At 46.0% G+C, this 14,494-nt stretch overlaps 1 protein-coding gene across 8 annotated transcripts in view; it reads left to right on the top strand.

Moving 5' to 3' along the window:
* Positions 1–14,494, top strand: part of LOC147244538 (RNA binding protein fox-1 homolog 3-like) — a 396,055-nt gene that overhangs the window by 29,457 nt on the left and 352,104 nt on the right. For 7 of the 8 annotated variants that reach the window (XM_086186201.1, XM_086186203.1, XM_086186198.1 and 4 more), the window contains exon 3: positions 11,100–11,215. The exons of the other annotated variant lie outside the window; for it this stretch is intronic. The gene's annotated coding sequence lies outside the window, so the exon portion shown is untranslated. The remainder of the gene's footprint in view (positions 1–11,099; positions 11,216–14,494) is intronic. 8 annotated transcript variants of the gene reach the window in all.

Below are 14,494 nucleotides of genomic sequence, written 5' to 3'. Positions count from 1 at the left end.
CACACCCAGCTGGAGAGAATGCTGAGAACCACTGCCAGCGTTACACTCTAATTCACCTTCCAACCATTCTGTCTTTTACTGAGGGGTTTAAAATGGATTAGGGCGCGTAGACCCTCCGATGAAATATAGCTGAAAGGTGCGTCTCACCATATAGCCATCAATCTGCTTCATGTTAAATGGCGGGGCTAATCACCTTGAGAGCTTGTTTTCTGGCGCCACTGAAAGATAAATACCTTTGGATGGAGCTGAGACACGGGGAAGGGAGTGTGGTGGTGCAGATATCGGAACTCAAGAACTTCCTGCGTGAAAGCTGTTCCACTTACAACATCCATTTTCATCAGAAGACATGCACAGAAATAGATAAACATCCTCTTAGTTCGCAGGTTTGCTTGAGCCGGTTGATGGACGCAGCCGGGCCTCGATGTTGGCGGATAGTTCTACCAGTAGAACCACTGGAAACTTTGACTTATGAAACGTTTCTTTTAAAACTGATGCCGCACCTTCAGGTCAGAGTCGACTGATGGCTAGTATGCTGAGAAGAGTCAACACTTACCCACACACACCTGATGACGGCGAACTTGCGCCGTCGACTCCATTTAAAGATGAAGATTACGTGTCTCTTCCTGACTTTGAGATGGACAAGTATAAAACATGCCCACATCATTGTCACAGTCATGCTCAGTCTTGTTTTGGTTGAAACAAATTATTAAATGTGGACCAGAAACAAAGGTAATCTTGTAATAATAACATGCCTAGGGCCACTTTTATATCAAAACAATAGTAATTAGAACGATGAATAATTATGATGTTTCTTTTTATATTTACTGTGGTGTGAAGTTACAGTGACAAAAATAAAAATGTATTTTTAGGACAGACATTGCAATAATCCATGGAGTGAATGAATGAAAGATGGCAACCATTTAAGGTGAGTGGTGATTCTAATTACATTCACCCACATGATTTTTTATCCAAATGTTTGGCAGGCTGGTGCACCCATGTGAGTGCTGGGGGGGCTGGTGCACCCATGGGGGGCTGGTGCACCCATGTGAGTGCTGGGGGGGCTGGTGAACCCATGGGGGGGGCTCTATCTATATTCTCGCTGCGGCCTCGCTCCAAATGTCAGCGTATTCAAACAATCATCCTTAGAAAGCTTCTCTTACTGGCCAGCGCTAATCAGAATTTCTTGTGTAAATCCGTTTGATATGTTGAAGACAAGGAGAGAGGAAGAAAAATGATGCGATGGGAGGGAGGGAGTGTGTGTGTGGTGGGGGGAGTCGCCGCCGCCCACCGCTGCCTGGCCCTGACACCTTGTGAAGAGTGCTCATTCATCACACGGTGCAGGGCTTGAGCCTCCGTAAATCACTGTGGATAAAGGACGCGCCATAAAGAATGGAATTGTGAAGGTAAGGGTTTTAAATCCCCCTAGATGATCCGAGATAAACACAGAGAGACTTTTGACAGTCCCTCGTTACCACCACAAGCGAGAGGAGCTGTCACCGCTCCCTCCTCGCAGCCTTTCATCTCTTGGTAACAGTCTGGCTGCTAATATCCTCAATTATCTCAGCAATATGTTGCTGGGAAAAAGGGAAAGTTCCGAGGAGGCATTCATGCAATTTAAAAGTTTTAATTTGACAGCTTGTGGTGTAATGACGGCGTGCGATGAGGGTGGAGGGGCCTGCAGCCTTCGCCCGGCGGGCAACAAATGATCAGCTGGACTGAGAACAGTTTGTGGGTGTCAGGACCTCCTGGACCAGATATCAGGAAACCAGTGTGTTTGTCAGGTTGATTGAAGAATATAAGAGTGTGTTGATCTGTTTTAGAGGGAGTCAGAATCCTGGTGGCTCTGCTGATTTCTAGCAGAGAGGAAGCCTGATGACTAAACTGGAGGCAGAATAGAAACCATTAGCATCGACGGCAGCCATCATCTGAAGTGACGTCCAAGTCGCGGTGCGTGATGGAGACACAAAAGGGCACGAGTGTTGCATGAAGGTTGACTCTCCTCCCACTGCGCTAGCAAGGCAGGTAATTTTCTTTTTCTCTTCTTTTTTTCCTCCCAGCTGATATATATACACAGCTTTGACGTGGAGGATAAACCAATTGATCATTCCAAGTGTCTTCTGTAATAAGAGGAAGTGATAAATCACAGCTTTGCACTCAGGTTATGAAATATCATCCATTCTGCAGGTGTGGAAGTGTCATCCAGCAGGTTGAGGTGCTGCTGTCACAGCACTAACAGGACATGCAGATCCGTCCAGACATGTACACAATTACAGCACCAAACATTTTGGTGCTTCAGCTTTGTTTTAAGGCGAGAAACGGCAGGTCACGGGACTCCCTGGGCCTCAATGGCGAGACGTTCACACGGACAAACGAGTTCTTCAGTAGAACACGATGGGTGTCAGGAGGAGGAGGGGTCAAAGGAGCTGTCAGGGTTTGCCTCCTACCTTTAGACTAAAATGAAGGCTATATTGTTAATTGTTGTTAGAAACTGGTCAGTTTTGAGATCTGGGGCTATTTACAGGTTAGAGTGGCTGTCTAGTCATCAGCAGGTCAGGAGTTTGATCCCTGGCCTCCTCCGAGATTCTGTCCAAGTGTCCATGGCATGATGCTGAACCCTCGCTGGGTCCTGATGAACTTGCTGGCACAAAATTTATTTGAAGTTGTGGGGTAAATGACGTGTTTTAGTGTTGGGGCTGAGGTGGCGGCTCCTGACGGTCAGTTCACTTGATGTAGAAACGTTTGTCTAACTTTTATTTTTGCTCAGTGTATTTAGAAACTATGATAATAACTAAAATTTAATTTCATGCAGACTGAGAAGAATAATTGTCATTCTAATTTTGGACAAATATGCATTTCGAAGCTGTGGGGTTGAAGCACAAGTGTAGAGGTTTGCCCTGCGGCTGTTGTTCAAGTGTGTACAGTATTTGGATTTAATTCAAAATGTGTGTGTTACGTAATGTTCAATAAAAGTTGTGGAGGAAGACATCGCCTCCCACGTCCACTCAGCCCTCATTCTTTTCAATCTCTCCTTCTCCGCCTTGTATCAATTTGTTTTTTTGCATGTCAAGTCAAAAGCAGGTTGTCACCGGAGACAGCTCGCTTGTCTCACGCTCATGATTGAGGTGGCTGCAATTTATTATGTAGCGGCGGCGCGAGCGACAGACCTCACTTATCTCCGGCCGGCTCGTCAGCCAATGCCCTTTCACTCAGCCAATGAGGATGAAGGTTGCGGGTTGGGTTACTTTGTCAAAAGCAGAGGAACCATTACAAATCTCCACTATCCATCCTTGTGTAGTTCATGGAGCTGCTCCCCTGGTGCAACGCCGCTGCAGCCGCCGCAGACTTGACTCTCCTCAAAGCTGCCTGGATATCTCTCACGCCCGGGAAGCTCACAGGGGGGTTGTTATCACAAAGGGCCAATTTGTTATCCTGGTTTCACTCCATCACAGAAGCCATTATTTGGGACTTTTATCTATCAAGAAAAAGCTGTTAATGTGAGCAAGAAAGTGTGTACTCCGTCATTATGCCACTGAAGCTATTGACTTCACCTTATACTGATTCTGGCTGAATGAACCTGAGGCAATTACTGCAGTCAAAGAAGTTTTGTACAACTACGTCAATGTGAACTGCCTGAACTTTTAAGTTGCTCTCTGATGCAAAAAATAAAAACCCAGCTGGTCCTTCGTTTGTGTCTGGTCAAAATATTATTTGAGCAGCACTTTGAGAGCCGAGCTGAGAGTAGCTCCCTCGTAGTTACGCGCTTCTGAACATGCAACAGTCTCTGCAAAGTTGGCCATGAAAACACAACTACCCTGCAGAATCACCGCATCCTGTACAAATATAAACTGGGATTAGGAACTGGAACGTCCACATCCATGTTGGGCACAGCCCTGCACATGCAAAACTGACCTTCGAGTTTCTCCTCGTGTCAACCAGGCACTCGACCTGGCATTAAAATGTGTTCTGAGATTCAATCTGGACATGTTTTAACCTGATTAGTACAATGCTTCTCCAGAGGACACGCTGAAGTCTGATCGATCCGGCCAGGTCATGACATCGCGGTCCGACTGGTTCCCTTAGTCAGAATTATCTCTATATCGTCTGTAAATGACTTGGTGTTATGTTAAGTGCCGAGTTTAGTTTGTGTACTTTCATTCAGTCCAGAGCTGATATCTTGTCTTTATCGTGTAGCCGAGGACAGCTGCAAGTCTTGAAGCTAGCGTCACAGGCTTACTGGCTAATGGCTGCGAGCTAGCTGGTTGAAAACTTCAGTGAAGACATGTTTCCACCCACGTAGTCGCTGTTTGTGGATGCACAGACATTCACACCCGATCACAGCGCGTCCCTCAGCACCCCCGGAGGTGGTCTTGGTGATCCGTTATCAACAGATAAAGAGGTACCACTTTCCTAAAACGTCAAGTTAGCCACAAGTTCAGTCACAAATGATCATACAAGGACAATAGGAAGCAGCAGCACAGTGTTGGCGCGTCTCATGCCCTCTGTTGTAGTGCCAGTGATGCGTGTTTGTCACAGAAGTTTGGCACCAAGTATTTCCAAACTTTGTTTTTACGCAGCCGTGCTCCACCCACACAGGTGTTTTCAATTTTATTGGCTAATTAGATGTGTTTGTCTGACCGTGTGGGCGGACTCAAGCTGCAGTTGATTGACATCTCGCCAAACCTTGCTTGTTGTCGTACATTGAGACTGAAGAGTTACAACCCATGTGTTCAGTAGTATAACAGCAACAAGAGTGGCGTCCATTTGTGCAGGTCATCAATAATCATGTTCTCCGTTGCTGAAAATGGGGACGAGTCGTCCTTTTATATGTGATGCAAAACACAGATTACACAACCTCGGCCGTGTGTTTTATGTGGGAGTCGCCGTGGACGAGCTCAGTACTTAGTCGATCAAAGTCCCTGTGAAATAGCAGCGATATCTGACAGAGGAGCTGGGCCGAGGAGATAGATGCTTCCTTTTAACCCACGCTCCTCCCAGTCTGTTCTGGCTCTGGAAAACCCTCTGAATTTCTCTTCTTGTTTTGACCAAACACAAATCGCCTGTTATTGTAAACCTCAGACAAGGGTATTAATCACATGACCACAGTTCACTGAACTCTGCCTTGAAATGCGAGACTCATTTTTCCTTCCTGGATAGTCAACTTTGAAAATGAAAAATCAGTTATTTCACCTTGAAATGCCTCATAACGCCGTGAGGGACTTTAAACCAATTGATTAATCAATGACTTCAAAGGAAACATGGTGAGACGGAGCAGGAGTCTTCCATTGTTGCAGCACACTTGTAATGGATTATTACACTCTCGCCTTTCATTCCAGCTGCTGGTGCCCTACTTGGTTTGATTTGATCTCAGCTTTGCTTTTGTCAGCTTAGAGGCCAGACGTTGAAGAAAATCTGAGCACGTTTAATCCTCCTGTTCATTAAGGGTGAAACACAGGTTGAACTAATAAATAATAATTCTAAGAGCCACAGCATTTCATAGAAAGCTTTTTATTATCTCCGCCATGTTTCTGTGCTGTTTGACTGGCACGTTCTCCAGGTGGAGCCTGGTCCAAGGGACAAACCATTACATTTTAGGTCAAATTAGTCACAGCACCACCTGGTGGCAACAGGATATTACTGTTTTTGTTGTTGTTGTTTTTAAGGTGCATTGTACAATTATAACTTATCCAAGTGAAGGTGATTCCCGTGGATCTCCACTGCTCTCTGCTACTTCTTCTACTCTGTTGGGTGCAGTCATGCAGCATCACGTAGCCTCTTTTACTTGCTCCAAACCATCTGATGGGTTTACAGCTGATGTGCTCTTCTTCTTCCATTGCAACATATCTGCAGCGCGTCTGACAATTAAATGGAAATGCAACTCATAAACCTGTGAACCGGAGGTGCTTTTACACGTGGCCACTCCTACGCTCTGGCTCACACAGTGCTTCCTCTTTTTAAAAGTTTAGAAAATCCTGACTGCTTGAGAAACTTGTGGGGTGAAAAAATGACTATGCATGAAGCAGGTCAGATGTTAGAGGTCAAAGTGGTTCCCTGATGGCTCCACATGCTGGCACTGAGCAAGAGCTCCTCTGTCACGTCCGATGCTGGTCTCCTCTCAAACAACGCTCTGCATTCAATGCTTTCAGGAGAAGCTGTGCCCTTCCTACTAACATACTGATGTTTAATTCATTCCAGGACACCCGGGGGACACTCATAACAACAACAGAAAAAAAAGACAAAAGGAGAAGGAGATGGAAGAAGAAGAAGAAGGAATTTAGAGGGAATGAAATGTTTGCTTTGCATTTGCTACCGGTGGATGTGCAATGAAAGAAGGGCCTAAAAAAGACATTTGAGAGGGAACATCAAGGACAGGAGGCTGCGGAGACAAATGCTTCCTGTTTCCCTCTGTATGTTTGAGTGAGTGGCTGGGGCGGCGGAGCTGCTGGATGCCGCGGTGTGCTCCCTGTTAATCAGAGGTTTATTAAGCGCACTTTCACAGGCATGGATTAGGAGGCTCCCCTCGGACTCGGCTAAATTGGTAGGAAGGGAAGGATGGCAGGGTGTTGAGCGCCGCCGAGGGAAGTTTTGATGTGTCAGTCAGAGAGTCTGGCATGGTTTGCTTTTATTGACCTTCCCAGGCTTGATTTGTGACAGATCCCCTGGTGCTGGGGTAGGTGGGGAAGGTGCTCCAGAGGTGGTGGTGGGGGGGTTAGCGAGATTCAGCTTTTGAAGAATTTCCAAATTCTGCTGATCCAGTAGAGCTGCCACAAGCATTCCTGCGATTCATAACAATGAAGGGCACAGAAGCATTTGCAGCTGCAACGTTTTTTTTTTTTGAAGATTATATTTCTGTCATTTTTGCTTTATTTGACAATGACTGCCAAAGACATGTGGGAAGGGCAGGTTCAACTCCAGGATCTCACTGGAAAGTCCTGGTCTCGTCACTTTTCATTGCCAGGTACCATCCATCTGCCTCTCGTTTCATTCTAAACAAAGAGGTTCACGCAGGTAATCTTGTATACATGGTAATGATTCCGCGGCGGCCTGGTTCAGCTTGAACACCTGTCTGCCCGGACACTGTGCGGCACCTACGGTTAATAATAGTCTGATGCTTTTTTCCGCTGTCAGACTGGTTTGTAACCCCTCCACAGAAGGAATGGCATTATTCATGTTGCGGCGGTGACACCGCTATTAATGTAATGAGTCAGGCTGTTACTGTGATCCGCTTCAGACACAAAGGGGATCTCTCAACCTGAGTTCCTGCCGCAGACAGGAGACCTCTGTGCCCTACATAACAGCGACGGGACGTGTCATCGCTGATTTATTTTGCCCTTGAACCTCCTACTGATAGGACCTTGTGGGATAGCGTTTAAAAGAAGCACCCAGAGATGAAATGAATGCTCTGTCCCAAAAGCAGTGCACTACAGCTGAAGGCTTTTAGAGGCAGCGCCCTGATCTAAAATGTGCTGTTTCTCACGCATCTCTGGGACCAAGTGATCAGATGGATCCCACTTGACCTGCGAGCTGCGGGCGCCGCGTCCTGCTCCGCCGGCCATGAGAGGAATTTGATCCCAGAGAGATAGAAATCAATTCAAATTCCGCTTGATAAGGCATTGCTACACGCCCACGTTCATCATGAATAGATAAGGATTAATGTAATTTCAAACTGTCAGCACCTGCCAGACAGAACGTCATGAATGAGCTTATCACTGTGCCAATATTTTTATTTAACCACAAACATATACGTCCTGGCTGATGGCTCGGCGGTCGCTGTGCACGCATCCGCGGCCCACTTGCTCATGTAATTAACGTCTGCTTACAATGCAGCCGATATCCACTATGTAACCTGTGAAGACACAGAATAATTATATGGCTGTTTGAGTGACAGAGATCAGGAAAGCAAATAGGGGAGGGGGGAGGGGCTGTCGGCAGCCTGATCACGGAGGCCAGAGTGTTGGTCCAGGTTAATAGGCATCCTCCAGGGAGGGATTAGGTCCAGTTAAAGAAGGTAAGAAGGGAGGCATTTGAATTCAGGATAATGTGTGAAATACCTTAAAAAGCCTTCTTTCATAAACTCATTGTCACGGGCCATTTACAAGCTCCTGGTCCGAGGCTTGATGAAGTGCCCCCTGCAGGCATTCCAGAGATCCTGTGAAATAACTTTTTAATTTTCTGGCTCCGGACGTATTTGTGGAGTATCACTCAGAAATATCTTTGCTCCCCAGAGGGAGGAACAAAGAAGACAAAAGTGGTCTGCTGCAGGTATTACAGGACCAAAGTTCAGCCAGTGGCTGGACCCTGGAAGTCAGCACCAGCAGGAGCATCTGAGTTTATAAGGGATATACCACTTGTAGTGAAGTGGACCTGTGATCGATTGGGATGTGAAGTGGCTTAGCTGTACCACCGTGTGTCAATAGCTTCACCTTTTCCCTCAAACTGGTGATAAACACAAGCTCGTGGTGCTAAACCTCAATCTGTGTACAGCGCAGACCTGCCGTCATGGTCGTACTGTCATGGCTGTCAGGTTCACATTCATCTAATTGCTGCGACCATCCTGCAGCCAGGACACGGATCCAGAGGAGGTTGAATTGACACCAGATTAAAATGCGCTCCGCAGCACCATAGATTGAGACAAGGATTTAATTGGCTCCGTATCAGGGTTAGATAGCACCCTTGTTGACTTTTGATTAGAAAAAGAAAAAAAAAGAACAAGGTGACTTGATATTGTGGTGATAAGCAAAAATCCCAACTCGATCACATCAATACGTTTGCCGGGTGCACATGGGTGACTCACCTTGTAACCAATGACAGCGGCCGGCCGGCAGATAGACATCAAAGGGGTTCTGGACAGCGTGGTACTTGTACTGCAGTATCAGCGCGGCGTCTCTGTTCCTTGCAGTTGCTCTCGACGGTGTTGATGTGGAGGTCAAACAAAGCAAAAACTCTTTGAGTGTTGATGTCGCCCAATTCTCAGCAAGTGACACAGCTGCCGTCAGAACGGAGGTCACCTCTCAGCTGCTCTTTGTGGCTGCATGTGTGTTTCATAGGCGATCCTGGAGTTCCTTGGCATTTTCGTTATCTTCACACCAGAGTTTGGCGCAGGGGAAGGAAATGGTGCTCGACATGGAGCGCACATACAGTTAGTTATTGTCCTAAGACGAGCTAGATGATTAAAAGTACACAATCTTGTTTCCAGCAAGTTCCGCTTGATGTGTAGAGCCGAAGTTGAACGAATGCAAAGAAAGTGAATTAAACAGTGAGGAAAAGCACGTTGTCAGGTGGCAGCTGCATCACAAGGGGTCCTGTTAGCATGTGGAACCAAACCACGTTTGTGCTGCAGAGTGCAAGTTCAGGCTTAATGACCCGGTGCCAAACTTCAGAACCTCAGTCAATCAGAGCCCAAAATCACAACAGTGGTTTCCAGCCGTGCAGAGGTGAGAGCTCGCCAAAGCACAGGTCCGAGGAAGAGAGCGGCGTTTATCATGGCAACACGTTCAGCCTTGGGGACAAAGCTGGTCCACACCTGTCACCACCTGTCAACAAAGGTGGTGTTGTTATTGAAAATAAAGAGAAATCTCCTGAAATTATTTAAAAAAAGAAGAAGTTAAATCCCTGCCGTCTGTGCTCTGTATCGGACACTCCACCAACCTTAAAGATGAATTGAAAACCAGTTATTGTAGGAAGTTTGTTGTTGCTGTGGTTGGGATGTTTTCTTCTCTCCAAGTCCCGAGACAGTGCTGACCTTCAAAGTTGCTGCTCTTATTAATAAATCAGGAACGTGAGCTCCAGTGCCTGGGCAGGATTCTGTGGCAGCAACGTTAGCACGTGGTGTTGATTGAATGGTGGTCGAACAAAGACGCTGTTGCTGTGCCAGACAGTTCAATTTTTAATCCAGTTGCCATGTTCCAGAATATCTGGCGGGTTGAATGTTTTGATGAGGAGAGGATTATGTTGAAGTTGGATGTCCACGTGTGTGATATCTGCCACCTCCAGTGGCTTGTGTACATGTTGATTACAGGTTAAACGCTCTGTGGTGAGACTAATAGAGTTGTGTTGACGTTCTGTCTCTGTCTAAGCTTGTTATCTTTGTGCCCCACAATTTGCTTCACTCGTTCCAAAATGCCACTCCATGTGTCTTCGTTGTGAGCATATTAGTCTCCATGGAAACTAATTTTTACCAATTCCTCATTGGTGCCAAATGACCCTGTACTTTTACTCAGCTTTGCACTGCGCTGTGTGGAAGTGATCTCCTTTGGTGATTAAGTGTTCAAACGCAAATTGACGCCCTGCTGCTTTTGTCTCTGGGATATTGAATAAGCAGATGTGGAAAATACCAAAGCGCGGTTCAGTAACGCGTCATTAGAAACCAGATTATAATCTATTTGCGTGTCTCTAAGGGTAAAGGAGGTGGCAGGACACGTGATGTTGGGAGAACCGCAAGATTTGGTGGTGCAGGAACACCAGCAGCAAACAGGCTGAGCTGCTGCTGGATTTTTTCACCGCCAGGGAGGATTGGTTCAGGTTGTTCTTAACCTGGTGGAGAGGCGGCGCATGCGCCAAGGAAGAGGCCACTACAGAGGGGCTAAAGAGAACAGAGCACAGTTAAGCCCCGCCCACTGGCTCTCCGTTGACTTTGTATCTTGTGGGAACGACACCAGAAGCACTGTGTGTTTCTTTTTTTTCCTCTCTTTTTGAGTTTCAGACACTCTCAGCACAGCGGTCTCAGACCGTACTGAGAAATGTACTACAGCCGCTTACAAGCTAGTTACTGCACATTGACTGCACAGTTTCACCCGTGCACATCTAGCGAGTGTCCTTCCGTCTGCAGGATTATTCCAAAACTGATTGTACTGAATCTACAAGAACCCTCTACATTTGTGTTCATTTCAGGAGATTTTGCGTGCAGTGTGGCGGGCGTCTGAGCTCTCGGCGCCTCCTCCTCGGAGAGAACCATCCTCTCCTGTTTTGTTCAGCACATCTTACACACGTTGTCTTATGAAACCATATATTGTTTCTCACGGCTCTGTGTGTGTTGACAAGTATCCATTTTGGGATTTCCCTCAGTAATATTGAGGCTCTACCTCTCTCCGACATGTCCACAGATAATTGCTAGGAGGAAGTGCCTGGGAAGGTCAGCCAAGAATCCCCACTGTAGGTGCCAAAGTGAAACCTGCAGAGCTACAATTACTTGGAGGCGACGGAGCAACGTGAATGACAGGTAGGAAGTAATTCATATGAATCACCCGCTGTATTATGAATCGCCACCTGCTGAGAGGGGAGGGCACGGCCAGTTATCATCAGAATTGCCTCTGAATGGTCCTTTTTGTCATTTGTTTGTAATTGCCTTAATTCCCTTGATAGTATAATGAAATGACTCTGAGAGTGTTTCTTCCTTTTGGCATTTATTGGACAAGGTTGAAGATGAGGTGCCAGCAGTCGCACAATTATATTCAGATTATTCTGCCGCTGCGGTTTGGCCTACGTCTGATGTTTAAGAAGCTCCCTTTTCACTGCCACTCATAATTCATAATTCATTTTACAAAAACATACAGTGTTGAATTCTACACGTCGGGCCGTCTGTGTGCGAAATTCCAGATCACTAAGATCTACTTTTCTATTTGGGGTACGTCTGACCTTGTAGTGAAGAGACATAAAAGGCTGTCAGTCAAACCATCACGCCGTCTTTGTTTCCTAGTGCTTGTCATTCTCCAGAGGAGTCAAGCAGCCGCTGACTTAAATCTAGTGATTCTCTGCTCGCAGGCAAAATGCTTCTCTGTCCCTCTTTCTACCGAACTCAGCAACCGCCTCAGGCTAAGGTAGGAAGAAGGTGAGGAAGAGAATTCCAGTCGCTCTTCGGATGGTTGCAGAATGTAATCAAGGTTAAAAGTTGACGCTTTGGAGACTTTAAGCTCTTTTTCCTGTCAGAGCGTTGTGATGCAGATAAAGACATCGAGATCCGACAGCTGCTGAATCTGCATTCAAAACAAAAACAAGAGGCTAAAAACGTCCTTTGGAATAATAGTTTTGGACGAATTGGGAATTAATTATTGAACCTTCAGTTCCCGTGTCTCTGGGTCAGTGAGTTTTGGGTGAACACACACTAATTTTACATGCAGCAAGTCCCCACTGGAGTGTGGACACACCTCCTGTGTCCAGGTGCTCCAGTACATCCAGAGAGCTGCTGGTCTTCCCCGAACATATGAAGTGTCATCGCAGAGTTCTTGCTGATCAACCTCATCAGCGATGCTGGATGCTCACACTTCATCTTTAACAACAGATGTGTTTTGCTCTGTTGGCATCTCCCACGTGTGCGCGCGCTCGTGTGTATGTGTGTGTGTACAAGTGTGTGCTGTTGACTGCAGTGTTTCTGGGGAATTTCAGACGTTTGTCCGTCGAACCACCAGCTGGCTGACCGACTCAAACCCTCAGCAGAAGAACATCAAACATCAGTGAATCTCGCCGCTTGGCTCAGTTTCCCATCCACAGATCAAGGGCAGCACAATGTTTTCATTCCAGTTGATATGGAAATGTTGCAGCGATTCAAAGAGAACTTCTGTTTTATTCATGTCTAATATCCGTTTACGTCTGGCTGCCTCATACCAACCTCTAGGAGCCTCGACCGAACTGTCGTAAACCACCACGCAGAGAGAGTTCAAGCCTAGAATGCACCGCACATGTGATTGGTTTGCAGAAGAGTTCCTTGTTTTTCTGCCTTGTGGCAGTTCGTTCAGTTGTGTATTAATGGCTCTCCATCTTGTAGGGGATGGTCAGTAGGACGCCGGTCGGGAGGAAGTCGCTCCTTTACATCAGTTGGCATTTTTCACTGAGAAGGAAACATCTGTCTTTGTCCTGGTGGCTGTCACACTGTTATGGAGCTGTTTGAAGGATTCATAGGAAAACGGTCGAATGACGGTAAAGTTACTGACTCCAACTTTTCGTAGCGTTTTCTTTATATTTTAAATAATCTATAATAATTAGGCACTTGTAAATGAATGGACAAGCCATGTTTGGTTTGTTTTTTTTGTGATGGTTTGTGTCAAACTCAGTTCTGTAACAAATATGGCAGGGATTTGTACTGAGCTGCTCTTCTTAAGATGTTAGTTGTCACGGTTTGACCACAGCTAGCTGGCATCCACCGCGGCTCAGAGGTGGATAAACCAACGGTCGTGTGCTCTGCACCGATAGATCCCACGGAGGTAAAACTGCCTTCCTATTTGTTGAACTTTCCCTGCAGTAATGGACAAGCTCGGATGAACAAAGTTTAAATCACTTTGGAGTCTGACAGTGTCATTTATTACCCACAGAAGCGTGCAGCTCTCACCTGCAGGAATAATCACATTTGCATTCTGCAACTTTTTTCCTGCTATATTGCTTTTTATGGAAGCGGCAGGGCCGTGCAGACTTGACAACTAGCAACTTTAATGTGGTTTTAATGTCATATTTGACCTCATCTGTAAGTTCTGAACAGTCTGCTTGACTAGCAGGACCGGGTGGGGGCTTGGTCTACCCCCTTCCTCGAGGGCCCTCTTTAATTCTTTCACCAATAAGTCTGGTGCCACACCCTATATATCTCCATTTCCAATTATACTTGGCTGGAATGGGAAATTAGCATAGGGCACATCATAAAAAGCTTGATAACAGAGCTAATACAATTACATTAGAGTGATTAAAAAAGGTTAAATAGGTGATCTATTACATTGATCTTAAATGCATTCAGACCTAATTTAATTTAACAGTGCTATAATGCTGCAGTTAAAATATGTCCTATTAGTGTTTGGAGCCTGCATGTATTACGATTAATTATTGAATAATTGTTCATGCATTTCAACACTGGCAGGCTCAGAAGGGTGATTTATTTTCTTCAGTGGCTGTACAGAGATAGGGCTTAATTACAGTGGATAGCCTTATCTCCCCTCTCTAATCCGCTCTTTGGAGTCTCCCGCATTCACGCCATCTCGTCGTCGATATCATCAGACTGTTGGCGGAGCCAGACGCAGAAAGTGATCCCCAATTTCTCTGTCACATTAAGGCCCATTCATGAAGTCTCTCCCACGGACCTGACTTAAGAACCTCAGAATGGGAGGACAGAAGAGTCTCTGAGTGCTTGAAGCCTCTCCGCTGGTCCGGGGTCATCACCAGCCGGCGTTTTACACACTTGTGGCGTCTCGTTAGCAGGATGGAGTGTGTTTTATGGTCAGATCTGATTAGTAATGGGCTTGATTTCCTGCCAGCAGCAATTTGTTGTGGATATCACACTACTGCAGGAAATTTGGTAGTTTAATGGCTCACTAAGAACGTTAATGTAAGTGCTACAGTCACGCTGACCAAATACTCGCAAGATCAGATCTTTCTGAGTTGATTTCAGATAAATCTGTTTCAAACCAGACCCCAAAAATCAGGGGAAAACATCCTCGCGTGAGATTCCTCACATCGCTGCGTGTCGCCCTCAGACCCGATCGGTCGTTGCTGAAGATGTGTGAATTTGTAATTGATGTAG

The sequence above is a fragment of the Aulostomus chinensis genome, chromosome 18, assembly GCF_037954235.1.
Source record: "Aulostomus chinensis isolate RoL2024-O1b breed Wild chromosome 18, RoL_Achi_v1.0, whole genome shotgun sequence".
NCBI lineage: Eukaryota > Metazoa > Chordata > Actinopteri > Syngnathiformes > Aulostomidae > Aulostomus > Aulostomus chinensis.
Note: the sequence above shows the minus strand (reverse complement) of the source record. Positions and strands in the feature narration are given on the sequence as shown.